The 14,266-nt window shown below is 39.7% G+C and overlaps 1 protein-coding gene across 2 annotated transcripts in view; it reads left to right on the top strand.

The window, feature by feature from the left end:
• LOC114937628 (uncharacterized) overlaps positions 1 to 14,266 on the top strand; it is a 68,519-nt gene that overhangs the window by 5,824 nt on the left and 48,429 nt on the right. Inside the window, exon 1 of one of the 2 annotated variants that reach the window (XM_029311165.2) lies at positions 5,897 to 6,938. The exons of the other annotated variant lie outside the window; for it this stretch is intronic. The gene's annotated coding sequence lies outside the window, so the exon portion shown is untranslated. Of the gene's footprint in view, positions 1 to 5,896; positions 6,939 to 14,266 lie in introns of those variants that run through there. 2 annotated transcript variants of the gene reach the window in all.

Raw genomic sequence — 14,266 nt, forward strand, 5'->3', positions numbered from 1 at the left:
TTACAATAAAAAATTTATTTGATTTACTTCAAGATATTTTGAAAGAAAAAAGAAATATAATCTCGCCCTTAAACGTATAATAATAGTCTCTACATATTTTTATATACAGAATTTTTTTCAAGATTATTAAAGGAAAGGAACATTATAATGTATAGTATATATGTATAGTCTTTTAAACGTATGCCTGTGAAAGCGTCATAATCTTTCAGACATCCATTAGACGACTTTTTTACATCTTTTGCATTTTTGTAGAGGTAGAATTAAATGTGTATGTCGTATAATTGAAATGAGAAATAGACGTGAGCTTGCATAAGAATTATGCAAATCTGAAATGTAATATGTAACTTAATTGCAATACTTACAAATAGATAATTAATTAAGATTTTACGTACCATTGATAATAGGACGACGAATTTTTGAGTCGTAATAAAAAATCAATACTTACTCAATTCTTATAAAATAAAAAAATAAACGGAAAAAGAACATATAAAAATATATCAAAGCTTTAAAAAGAAGGCAACTTTACAGAGGAAAGCATTTTATAAGACTTGTAAAATTTATATTCCTTTCGCAAAGCTTGGAAAATTATAATTCTATGAAATATCCGAAAAACTGATTTACAAAAAAAAATGTTGCTATTACAAATGTATTTTATATACGGCTATATTTTTCGATATTTTTATACAAAATTTTTCTACTGTTGAATTATTTTTAAGAAAATTTGTATCATATAGTTATTTACATTTACCACATACACATACTCACAAATAGTTCTTAAACGGTCGATTCTACAGTTAATCCTACTTCCTTAAATTCGAGAAACTTCTTGTTCTAATCAACGTTGCGCGTTGTTAATGGCATTCTCGATAAAAACGCTGGAGTGCGTTTGCTTCTCGTATTTGTTTCTTACTTCCTGCGACTGCGGGTGCGTTGTTTCCGTAGGATAGCACCGATGTGGAACATTCAGTATCTCGACGGGAGGTTCCCCTTATCTGTCCGAGGAATTTCAATTTAGAACCACTGCTAACAAGGACTCAAGGTCCAATCCACGAAACCTATACAATCGCTCGCATTTCGCCGTAGCATATCAAGAAAGCTTTTGTGCAGCTCTGCGCACTTTGGAATTTGCTTTCAAGTGATGTGCGAGATTCTGATATGACGTATGAAATTCCGTTTACTTTTCAACTATGTGCGCATACTTATTTCTAGAACTATACAATTTCGACTTTACGCTTGCGTTTCTGTTAATAATGCTACTATTAGTTACTGTAATGGTTACAATGATATGTAACATTATATAATTACAATTAACATTTAAATACTTGCGTAACAGATGCTGCATTTATTCAGTCATATATATTTATTTATTTTAATTTGCGTTTTTTTTTCTTCTTTTGTGTTAATTGTTTTTGATTAATTTCAGTACTTTTCTTATATTTGTTTTTTCCTCATATATTAAATTTTATTAAAATTATATTTTATCTGATAAATTTTAATATAATTTTATTAGATAAAATACAATTTTAATAAAATTTCAATGAAACAAAACTAATAAAAGTTAATAATTTTATGATATAGAAAAATAGTTTAAAAGATTTTTTACGATAAAAACTGGTGACCTGACGGAAAATGATAAAAGTAGTTTGCACTATGTGTTCTATGTAAAACTAAAGCGCCTACAATTTTTTTCGGGCTTTCTGGGATTAAAGTCTGCTCACACAATCACCGGTAGTTTCGGAGCCGAATGTTCATCCCGAAAATCAAACTTGAAGGATCGATCAAATGGAAAAAACCGTCCCTTCGTCTTTCCATCTCTATATTCCTTTGTCCCCGATCGCCCCTCTGAGCTATATAGGGTGGCGAACGGCATAATATGAAATATTGATAAGATAGTATATAATTTTCGAATCAGAAAGTAGATTCATATTTGTATGCACGTCGAAAGACATTCGCAGCAATTTTTGACAATAACTAATAGTACGTTGGACCCTGGATACGCTTTCTTATTTTTCTCGAACCAGTTTCAGAGGTACTTTCTGCCGCGTATCACATGACACCCTATATACACTCGGGCGTGCATGTTCATCTTCTTGTATAGTCCGTTGTAAACGGCGACTGTGTGTCCTCGCGCTTTTCTCTCGTCCTCGAGAGAAAAGACGAGCAGCTGCCTTCTCCGTTGCGTCGTAAGGTATTCGTTCAAGTGGACTCATCGCGTGTGTACAAGGCACGCTGGTGCTACATGGTGCTACACGATGTGGTGCGGCTCGATGCTGATCGCGCGGAGCTTGACCCGCTGCTAGGATGGGGAGGAAAAGCGAGAGCGAGCGAGAGAGAGACAGAGAAAGGGTGAGACCAAAGAGAGGGTAAAGGAACCTATGTCCTTCTCTGTGGAGGATTAGGGGGTGGCGGACGAGATCGGCGTTGCCAATGTTAGTGCCGTAAGGCGGCACTCAAGAGCCTCGGACCACTCTCTAAATGACCGGCGACTGTCAAGCCCACGAGACTCGAATTTAATACGCGAGAGATTTTGGCTTGTGACACGCTCGCCGCTTTCGTCGCGCGTGTATGTGCCCTTTGTAGGTATATACACGTGTACACACGCATGACGAGTGTACACGTTTACAGAATACGTATACACGCGCACGTACACATCGATGTAACACGTACGATGTAGCATATACGATGCGCCTTCGAGCGTGTCCCGCGAGCGTTTTTAGCGGAGCGTGAGCTTTAAAAATGGTACCGCCGGTATTCCGTTGGAGTGGTCGCGTCGTTTGTCACGGGAAATTTAGTATCATTATGCTCTCCTCTTTTCGCCAACAACGACGACGCGCATCGGAGAACGATTTCGCGTTCATTGTCGCGGCCGAGCGAGAGATGATGATGACACGCTCGTGAACGCGTGCACGAAAAATGCGCATCCGCGCGCATTGTACATATGTACGGACACGTAATTAACTTAATGGGACATTTCATGGGCATTTTTAATGCCCATTAATAAAAAAAAAAAAAAAAAACCAAACGTTTCCGGATTTTGCATGTTTCCATATGGATTTCCATTTTCGTATTGTAACTAGGCTAAAGGGACAATTGTTATTAATTTTGTTTAATACAAACTTAACTTAATTAGTATAGATAGATACGCAAATAGAGATAGATAGATGTTTATTATCGTCCTGGGACATATAATTCTCTCTCAAGCGTTATATCCACTTCAATGCAATACAATGTACAGTGCATAAATACGGTATTTTCGTAAAATAATCTGTATAAATTGAATCACGCTCACTAATTCGTCATAATTCTTCGAAAATATATTGTACTGCGAATATGTGGAGAAAGTTTTGCGGAAGTCACTTGTTATAAATTACTTTTGCATCTTTACGAATACTACAATATTTTCAAAATAAGCATCTTTAATCGGGATGCAAAACAAAAAATTCAATTACAGCCGAATTTGATCTTTTTTTCAATTTTTAGAGTCCGTCTTTCGGCAGGCGCCGCGTTGTCGGAGTAAATCGATTCGCGAGGTGCGATTATTTATTCAAACGGAATATTTAGCGCGTTCAGTTATGTCAAAGCTTTGGGGAAAACGTTCATCGTGTAACTCCATAGTCTGTCATCGGTCAATTAAATTGTATTATATTTCATTTTCTTTCTCTCTGGATCGACTGATCATTCTTATATGTTTGTCGTCAAAGAAGATAACTCTTTCGGTGCTACTGTAAAAAGAATCAAGCGACGTCGAAGCGTTGCAAAGTGAAATAATATCGGGAGATTCTCTTTTTCTCTCTCTCTCTTTCTTTTATATAGAGAAATTGTTTCCCCTTAATGCCGGTTCTTTGTTCATTCGGCGAATTTCCGCGTATACGCGGTTTGGATGTAAGGAATGTTTCCATGCTGCGCACTAATTATTCAATATCCGGAAATAAGTCCACCTTTGTGACTCGTTATCTGATTAATTCAAGTGCAAATAGCCGGTTTGAATCGATAATTTCTGTCCGGATAATTAAACGGATCTTTTATTGTCGTCGTTTCACGTAGATAATTATTATTGGCTTCTTTCTCTTGAATAAATTGAGACAGTTGAATAAATTGACAGCCACATTTGGCGAAAGAAATAAGATCCACATATATACGTGTGCGAGAAACGCGCACGTAAGTAATCTCGAACACATATGTATATAATAATCGTGAAACTGTAATGTGCGCGAAAATTCTCGTATTACAATTCTTTCTCTCAAATGTATAAGCATAAGCGAGCGTCACTTTGCGCGCGAGCGTGATCGTCCGTGTGTCGTAAAAATCTGCGTCCAGAGATACGGAAGATGGTCAATTTATACGTATTTGATTGCCAGGCCGTTTTAAGAGAGGGCCATTTACGTAGAAACGCGGGACAAGCGCGATCCGACTACTAGGGGCAAGAAACTGGGTCGAGTAATGTCTCCGACGTTATTTCCTCTCTCTCTTCCCCCCTTTCTTTTTACTTTTTCTTCTCTTCTTTAAAGCGTTCTTGACTGTTCGCGCGCGCACTATGCTCTCTTAGCGTATAATAACCGGACCGTTCTGGGCGCGCGCATCCCGAACACGAAAGTTTGCTAATGCAGTCGGAATTTCCAATTCGAAGCAAACTTTTTGCCGCGTCGCTCGTTAAAAAATTCCTCGCCACAAACGTGCGAGCTGAATTTTTCATAAAAATATCTTCGCGAGCCTCCTCCGCCGCCGTGGCGGATCCCCCGCGAAGTTCATCGGCGTCGCCGGTCTCGCTTAGGCTCTCTCAGCCCAGGATTTTACCCTCCTTGCTCCTATCCACCCACCGGATTGCCGAAAAATTCCGTATAGGAACTTATGGTATCGGGAGAAATCCGGATGGATCCAAATATATTCCGATGGGATTTCTATCCGATTTTATCCGCTCTTATCCAGTTACCTACCCCCAGATACCATCCGGCTTAATATGAGACCTTCTCCGAGAGCGTGGCACGCTTCTCTCGAAATCAACCGCGGATTCCTCTCTCTCTCTCTCTCTTTCTCTCATAGACATTGCAAACATTTTTCTCCTCTTATTTGAAATGAATGAGCGAACGGAAATTCCAAGAAATGCGTAATGCTCTCGTATATGTCTTAATCCGCAACCCTTAATTTGTCAATGTATTCGATTTGTGTGAGCGAGACACGCTTCCTTTAAGCTTAACCTACACCCAATTCCCTGCGGGGATCGCATCATTTATCATCGTATTCGAGATTAAGAGGCATTCGGAAAGGTATGTGCGAGGTCCCAAGACTCGAGAGAGTGAGATCGCGCGTCTCTCGATCTTCAGCCGGCGCCCCTTGATTCGTCAATACCCTCGGCTGCGTCCAGAGCTCTCGCTTCGTCTCGTGAAAGGGGGATCCCGCGAGGAATATTACGGCCGGGTCTATTACATACAACCGGCCGTCGACTCGAATATATAGCTCGTAATTAAGCCCGGCGCATCCACATAATTCCGATTCTTCGTCGTCGTCGGCCGCGACGCGACGAGAGCACATCGTCCCACCCACGAAGAGCGGCTCATTACCGGATCAATTCGTCGATTCGCGCCTTCGTCCGAGATAGCCACGGGGCGGCCGCGACGTCCGTGTACGGCACTGGGATCCGGAAGGGGATGTTCGCGCGAATGGTGGGGGCGCGAGCAGCTGGGGCGGCCTGGAGCTCGGGAGTCGCGAGCCCGCGGTACCTCTACGCCGCGCCGGGTCTGGGTTTGGCCGGGTCGCGACAACGGTGGCGGGTGGCGGCGGCGGAGGTGGCAGTGGAGGTGGATAGAGGGATGGTGGTAGTGGCGGCGGCGCGGATGCTGCGCAAGCAGGGGTGAGCGAAAACGAGCCAGCCTGGCGGCAGCCGAACGAGCCAGAGCGAGGGAGCGCGCGCGAGACCACCGGGCTACGCTCACTCTTTGCCCCACGTCATCCCCTTGTTCACCGCCGCCATCACCTTCTCCGCCGCCGCATCCTATATTCGCTCCTACTCCTTCCTCCGACGCGTTTTGGCCGCCCCGTACGGTCCGTTCTACCACTGCTGCGTTCGTTCGTTCGTTCGTTCGTTCGTTCGTTCGTACGTACGTACGTTCGCGTATCCCTGGCCGACAGAGCTCGTGCAGAGTGCTCGCCAACGTCTGCGAAGAGCCGTGTCGCTCGTCGCGCACGACCAAATATACAGCTCGCTGTCGTCGTGCGCGAGCGTACATATATATATATATATATATATACAAGTATATATAGTATTTCCTTTTTCACCCCGAAAATTCGCGCCCGCAGCATCTCAAACAGATCCTCCTCGTTCAACCTGCCCTCGCCCTTCGTTCCTTTCCGGTCCGGTAGCCAACCGGCCGGTCAAGCAAAAAAGAGAGGTATTACCCGGGGTATTTGTCCGGGTATGTAGAAGGGCTTCTCTCTCGGGTTTTTGCGACGCGGATCACGCTCGCTCGCTCGTCGTTTAATCGTGCGAGAGATACTTTATACACGCGTTATGCTACGCGATTGTCAACGGTGAGAAGAGTCGTGTTTGTGACAAAGCCGCGCTGCTGGATCAGTGCCACGCGAGAAGACGACAATGTCCATGCGATCGACGTGGACAACGACGACGACGACGACGACGATGATGATGATGATGATGATGATGACGACGACGACGACGATGACGATGACGACAGTGTTCGGGGCGAGAAGCGACGACGGTGACGGGAAATTGTGTGCGCAGTGATTCGCGGGAAGGAAAGATCAGAAACTGCTACGACGACTGGAAACTGCGTGCGTGCGTGCGTGAATGCGTGCCCGCGTACGTGCGTGCGTGCGCGCTCATCACAGGCAGAACACGCGTGCACCGACGTATACTCGGTCGGGACCAGCCCTCCTCTTGGTACACCTAAGTGAGGCGTTCAACGTGGCCGATCCTTGGACATGTAAGTAACACGACGCGGTCAACGGCGGTCAAAGGCGCAGCGACCGCCCGCGAGCGCGATCCCCCGGTTTTCATCCCTCCGATGCGCGCAGCTGGCCGCGCGCGAGCGAGCGTGCTCGCCTTTGTTTGCCCTTCCGCGTTTCTCCCTCAGGGCCGAGTACAGAACGGCGGATTGTTAGGCTGCATATCGTAGATGTGCGATCAATTCAAATCCTATTACGGATTCAGGATTTCCGCGTGATAATGGAGCGTGTTGCGGAGCTAGAGATAGAAGCTCGGGAACACGCTTTGATATAATTACACCGTAGAAGGGTGGAAGACCTATTAGAGATCCATTTATATCGTTTCCGGGCATCTTCATCTCGGAAATACAAAATTGTTTCTCGGACTCTTCTCTTGTAAATATTGAAGAAGAAACATCAAGGAGAGAATTTTTTAACAAACATATCGAGCTCGAAAAATTCAATGGTCGTATCGCTTGCCTGCTACATATGTTTATTATAAACGCGATTCGAAACTCGATTCTTTTCAATGTAATGAAATTCAGCCGCTCCCTATACATATGATACCATATGATCGAAATTGCTATTGTAATATGATATAAAACTCCCCCTCCCGTTTGTCCACGCGCTGCAAAATTTGCAGTTGCATAGCGACATTCGACGCGACGACGTCTTCGACGTCCAGCTCGCGATTGTTCCGAGCCGACAGAAAAATCGGTCAAACCGTGATGTCTCGCGCAATCCGAAAGTCCCGTTCGCGCGAACTGGGTGAGGAGGGATCGATTTGTTTGGCGGACGGCGTGTGATACTGACAGAACTCGAGCACGCGAGTAAACACTCGAACAGGGGCTGCGTGTGTCGAAGGATCAGGGGGGAGGTAGCTGGAATCAGAGGGAGGAAACCAGGGTGGATTGGAACGACGACAGAGGGAGAAAAGCGTGTGACGAGATAGAGAGACCGATAGGGCGAGTGGGTGGTCTACTCCGGGGAAAAGAATTCGATGTAATCGCCCTGAGCTTTCCTGGAGAGCCCCGGCTCGGTTCGAGGCGGGGTGGCTGACTCGGGTTACGAAAGACGGTCTCCTTCTCTGGATCCTCTCGCCGTGGAGGAAGGGAGAACGCGCATCTCGTCGCGAAAGATTGAAGGAACCCGAGGAGATTTGTCGGGCATCGCCCACGTAAGGGAAACTTCGATATCGGTATTGTGTTAGTAACTTGTCTGAAAGCGAAAACTTTCGACAATGTGTTTTGTATTAATCAATATACCTTCCAGGAGATAACGCGTGTAACAGAATCCAGAGGAGAATTTGACCGCAATATCGAATCAAGCAATAAAACCTTGAAGTCTTCTTGACGCATCTAAACATTTACGTTCGATACAGTATATTATAGGACATTAAATTTGTTTTTTTTTTTTTTCTACTTGTCAAATATTTTCAGGGCTTGTCTAATTATTGAAAATAATATAAACGGGTCTTTGTAAATATATGCAGGATTGAAAGAACTTTCGCATTGGTAAACATTTCTGTGAATTATACCAGTTACATTTCAGTCTTCTATTTTCAAGAGACATATTTATTTTGTATTGTTGGACACAAGAATCGTTTAATTAGTGTTTGTCGACATACAAACATTGTTGACTTAATGATTAGAAATTCAACTTTTATAGTTTGTAACACAGTAAACGTTCCAGAAGTGTTGAAGCGCGTTTTTCTCAAAGAACACAATCTATATGCAATTTGTGTGCAAAAGAAAGTTCTTCAAATATTTAAGTTTTCTCTTAATTACTCGACCAGTCTATTAGGCGATCATACACAAATTAAACGACCTTTACAAATTATGAAATATAAATTATAATATTTTCATTTTACTTATATTAAATTCCGAGATTTACATGTATTACTCTCAACGAGAATTACTTTTACATGCATTTTATAAAATCTAATGATCATAAATCAAAAGATTATGTGTTAAAAGCATTATTATAACTTGTGCGTTTTCTAATGATTAAAATTTTTTAATAAGACATATCTTTGCGAAATATAGTAAGAGTTAATACATCTTTATCATTTTGCATCTCTATTGTAATCGTGATCAGGAACGTGTGGCGTTGGCAGTAAACCAACATTGATTGGTGTACATTCGGGTAGAATTTGTTCTCGGATATGTCTATCTTAACGTCGCCTGTCAATTCTCTGTCAGTTTCTCCTAAGCTAAAGAAAATACGTACAAATTTACTTGGAACTTTTTTTAAAATATTTAATACAATATATTTTCTTATTTTGCAAATATAGAATGTTCTCTTTTCTATTCTCAACGATAATATATCTAATTTTATCAGAAAGGTGTCAGATAAAAACAAGTTAAATTTTTTAATTATAAATATATATTATTATCAACTGTTCTCTCTCTTTCTCTGCAAAATGAATTCTAAAATGTGATTGACAAGTATTCAGCTTATTACTTATTACTTATATTGCAATTATAGTTGTATGGTATGAATGTAATTTGAAAGAGATTAATATTGCTCACTCTGTATGCCGCGTACACGAGAGGTTACTACCTAAGTTACGTGCTCATAATAGTCCGTTTTTGCCTCGAGCGAAACGCAGTGCTTAACTTCCATCACGCGTGCTTACTTTTGCTAAATACATAATCCAATTAGATCAGACCGTGCGTGATATTGCATTCGCAATTCATTATCATGAAATTAATATTGTATCGTATTCTATTATTGGCTTCATCTATTACATCTATTAATTCGCATTTATTATCGGAAACAGGTAGGCATCTAATTATGTCGCAATTGATTATTAATACAACACGCTCGATTTAATTCTTCTTTATTCTCTTTACCAGGGAAGCAGGTTAGTCAACTTTTTTTTAGTAAGGATCGGAATAAAAATAATCGAGTTATCTCTATACGCACGTCCACAATATTAGTTTGAAACTCGGTACAGTAATTCACTCGGGACCGTCTTCACGAACTTTACTCTCAATCGCGATAATAAACGCAACGTGCGCGGCTCGGTTGCTCCAGAGTGTTCAACGTGCGCATTTAACTCTGGTTTAGATAGAGAGCACAGTTTCCATTCATCAAACTACGAATCCGACAAATATGCGTGGTCGTTAGTAAGCACTCCTGGAAAGTGGCATTTAATACGCTTTTCGGTCGATCCGGGGTAGAGCGAGATCGGCGCTCACGTTTCCGATTTCACTTCATCCGAACAATCACGCGCATCGTCGATCATCGCCGCTAAAAAGCCAACTTGGAAATCTTCTAAGTGACTTTAAATATCTTTGCTTCAAACTTTGCCTCTCGTTAAAATTTCCAATTTGTAGAGCATTGCTAGAAATTACTTTGCAATAATATAGGACGTCGAAAATACGTACGAATAAAGTGGGAAAGCTTTACGATAATTATAGGTATTTTTATTTGATAATGGATTTCTCCGTTTAATCACCTTCTCTGTGTGAAAACAGAGAATTACAAATTATGAATCATAAATACTTTTTCCCGCGTAACTTTATACGTATACAACTGTAGCAATATAATCCCACGATTCGTTTCGATTGTCTTCGTTTTTCTCGGGATCAACATATCGGATCAGGAAGAATGTATCTTGTATCGCTCACCGTGCATAAGAACGAGGTATTCGCGGGATGTGTCTTTCGGGAACAGGATGTACAAGGAAACGAGCGATTCTGGTAACAGTGACGCGAGATCGATCGTCTGCTTCCGAAATGCTTCGAGCTGCGGCTTTCCATATCCAAAGCGCGTATTGGACTTTCTAGATGGACGAAATATTTTGTGAAATGTATGAATTAAAAGTGTATTAAATGTACATCGACATCATATTTTCATTAGAATTATGACGACTAACAAGGTAATATCATACATGATAAAATAATATCCCCATTTATGAGATCAATTAATTTAATAATCTTTTAATTTGTTAACATATTTACGTAATAAATATAATATTTAATAATGTATGATCATTATTTTTGTATATTGATACAAATCGTTTGTGAAAATATTATCGTGCCGCATCGTAATTATTCCGCTTTGCAACTGAGATGATTATTTATGCAGGAATTTTTTAATTATTGTTGCTAAAACAATTAACAAGTACGATGAGCCATTGATCAAAAAGCTATTGCAATTCTTATACAAAATATTTTGTTACAATTTCAAAATCTTGAAATACCTCGTAATAACTTCAAAAAAAAGCATTTTCGAACAACATTCATGAAATGTTAATAAATTATTATATAATATTTCTTTTTTTTTTAAGGAACTCTAGAAGCCTGTTACATCAAAATTCATTTTCACTGCCGTATATATTATGAAACTTTAGAAACTAGCACAGTCTCATTTATGAGGTTTAGTTCGTATAACAGTTAGTAGAAATACGAATTCATAAGCGTTCATAAACGCAGTAATATTAAATTTTCCATTTGTTTTAAAAGATAATAAATTTGGAGAATTCACGATTTAATTTGACATATTATGGACGTCATGATATATTATGCCGACATATAACTTATGACAAATCCAGGTGTGTGCTAAACCTAGCAAGTTCTTGCGCGTGAATTCATCTTAATGGGGAACGGCTCATCGCTCTCGATATGCGTACAATCGAATAATCTGACGAGCGGAAGGAACGTTACCGGCGTAGCTACAAGTTCCTGATCTTATGCTAGTCTGATATTAACTTCGACCTGGAAGTAACTAGTTAGTGTACAACGTAACATAGGAGGGCGGTTTAACGTTCTTAGGGATGGCACCATCAGGCGATAGTTAGCCTATATTGACAGTATAACGCGAAGCATTAATGAAGCCGTATTAAAGTATTAACGCTATGCGAAATAATCATATTTAGAAAAGACTCTTTAAATTTACATAATTAAATTTGTATAATTTAACATACATTTGTGCAATTTGCACTCAATGTAATTATAATAATATCATAATTGACACGCATCTAGAATAAATATATGTGCAACAATATTCAGAAAAAATATCATAATTGACACGCATCTAGAATAAATATATGTGCAACAATATTCAGAAAAAATATGTGTATATATATATATATATATATAATTATAATTAAAATAAATTAAATATATATAATTTAAAAAAGAATTATATAAAATTATGGGTTATATATACATACATATATTATGTACATAATATATATATGCATGTATAATTAAAAAAGTAATATGTTGGGGGAATAAAACATTGATATTTTACAGACTACAGTTAAAAAAAGTATTCAAATAAAAAATGAAGCATGTGTAATGATTTTTATAGATGAATTTTTAAAGCAATTTATTATTTAGCTACACACAGAGCTACTTTTTATTAATTTAACTCATTCAATTATTAATAATTCTTACACGGAATTTGCGATTTTTCATCATTGATATCGCAATATGTGCTATAGTATTTAGAAAGCGGAACTTAAATCGATTTGTCCCATTTCAAGCGCTACCCAATCAAGGAACAGACTCCACAGCTGAATAGTAGTCGTGCAACTTGCAGAATCGAATGCCCACTCTATATCCATTAACTCACACCGGCGCGCGACGAGAATAATGCAAATTTTGATTCGTCGGAATCCAACGGCACATTTGTAATGTAAATTAATACGGATCATGAGACGCGAGGCGAACAAAACTGATGACGTTTATCGTATTGTTTCAGCACCTTTTTTTCCAATTCGCGAATAGTCGTGCGTCGGCGCGGTTTATTCGCGTGTTTTTCCTAAAAAGATCGAAATCTATCCATTTGTAAAAAAAAAAAAAGAGAATATGCGATCACGTAACAATACAGGATACATCTAAAACAACGTTTAGTTAATCGCATATACACACGAGAATATCCATTAAACACGTTTCAAAGAAATTTAAGCTCTATCTTTTTTTAATTTAAATTTATATATTCTTCAATGATTTAATATTACGTATATGCGTATAATATTAAGTATTGATAAATTTCAAAATTGTATAGCATATGGAATATAACGGTAAGCAAGAGAAGGCAAATTAAAATATATTGAACATAAATACGGAAAATGGTAAACTGCAAAACATTCTCCTCATATTCTTAATGTACCTCGCGGCACATTGAGCGTAATTTCCATTTGCAAAGCGTTTCACATATGGAAGCACTCGACGCTGATTATTTCCGTATAGCGTAGCTTCCGAGGAAAAGATTGAGAATTAATCCCGACGTCACGTTTCGCTAGAGCCGAGCGGCTCGTTTCGAGGCGACATAACGTAAATCGCGCGAGATTTCTCCGGGCGACAGGTTTACGCTCGTTTTGCTGCGCTCTGGGCGACGTCGCATCGTCATCAGGATCGTCGTTTCCAAGCTTTGTTTTTCAAATCCGCAGAGACATAGTAGGTTTAATACGGTAATTCGAGAATTGTAGATAGTTTCCAACTTAACTAGATAAAGGTGATTTTCTTTTAAATATATCTAATAATAAAATTTATCGAACATATTTATCATGATTTTTAGGGTAAATTCTAAGAGAAAATTCTTTCTCTAAATAATAGATAAAATTATATGACGATTCATCTAGATAACTTTCACGTAATATTATTTTTAAAATCGTTTATGCAAACACATTTATACATGTTTATAAAAAAATACATATATTTGTATGATTTATATAAAGATAAAATGACGCCAAGAAACTTCATCTATACAATTTTCTTTAGATAACAATAAACACTGTTCGAGATAAGAGAGGGAATTTGCCAAATCGATTTCGCGTCGCGAAGTTACGCAAATCTCGTGCTATTTCTAAAGAGCAATCCGGCCAATTATACGGAAACGCGCGGGCCGACACTATTCGTCGCTTTGGTTAACGGGCTAATGCAAATTTCGGTTTGTCGAAAGCTGCGAGCAAAGCCGTAATGCAAATCAGTGCAAATTAATGCGAATCGTAGGTGAAACCGACAGGTCGATAAAGTTTTTAAACGCGTCGCCGATCGGGAACCAGACGCCCCGGGGTAGCCGTCGATGGCTTTGTATCCTCTTTCGCGTATGTAACGCCTGACTAAACAACATGGTAATACCACTTATATTGCACGCGATCCCATATACACATTCCTGCAAGTAATTATAAGTACCGTGTACGCTTCCATTACGAAGGTAACTCAAAAAAGTAAAGTACTATAACTTCTTACGTGGAAGAGTTTGCCAAGCACGACGTTTAAGCGTCTTCACTGCACCCTTGACAGCCATTTTTCGCCCTTATACAGAGTCCCTCAAGAGAAACCGGCCGGATTTTGAGAATACAGTATTT

This window comes from Nylanderia fulva, unplaced genomic scaffold (genome assembly GCF_048542155.1).
Source record: "Nylanderia fulva isolate GAGA-0341 unplaced genomic scaffold, ASM4854215v1 Scaffold28, whole genome shotgun sequence".
Taxonomy (NCBI): domain Eukaryota; kingdom Metazoa; phylum Arthropoda; class Insecta; order Hymenoptera; family Formicidae; genus Nylanderia; species Nylanderia fulva.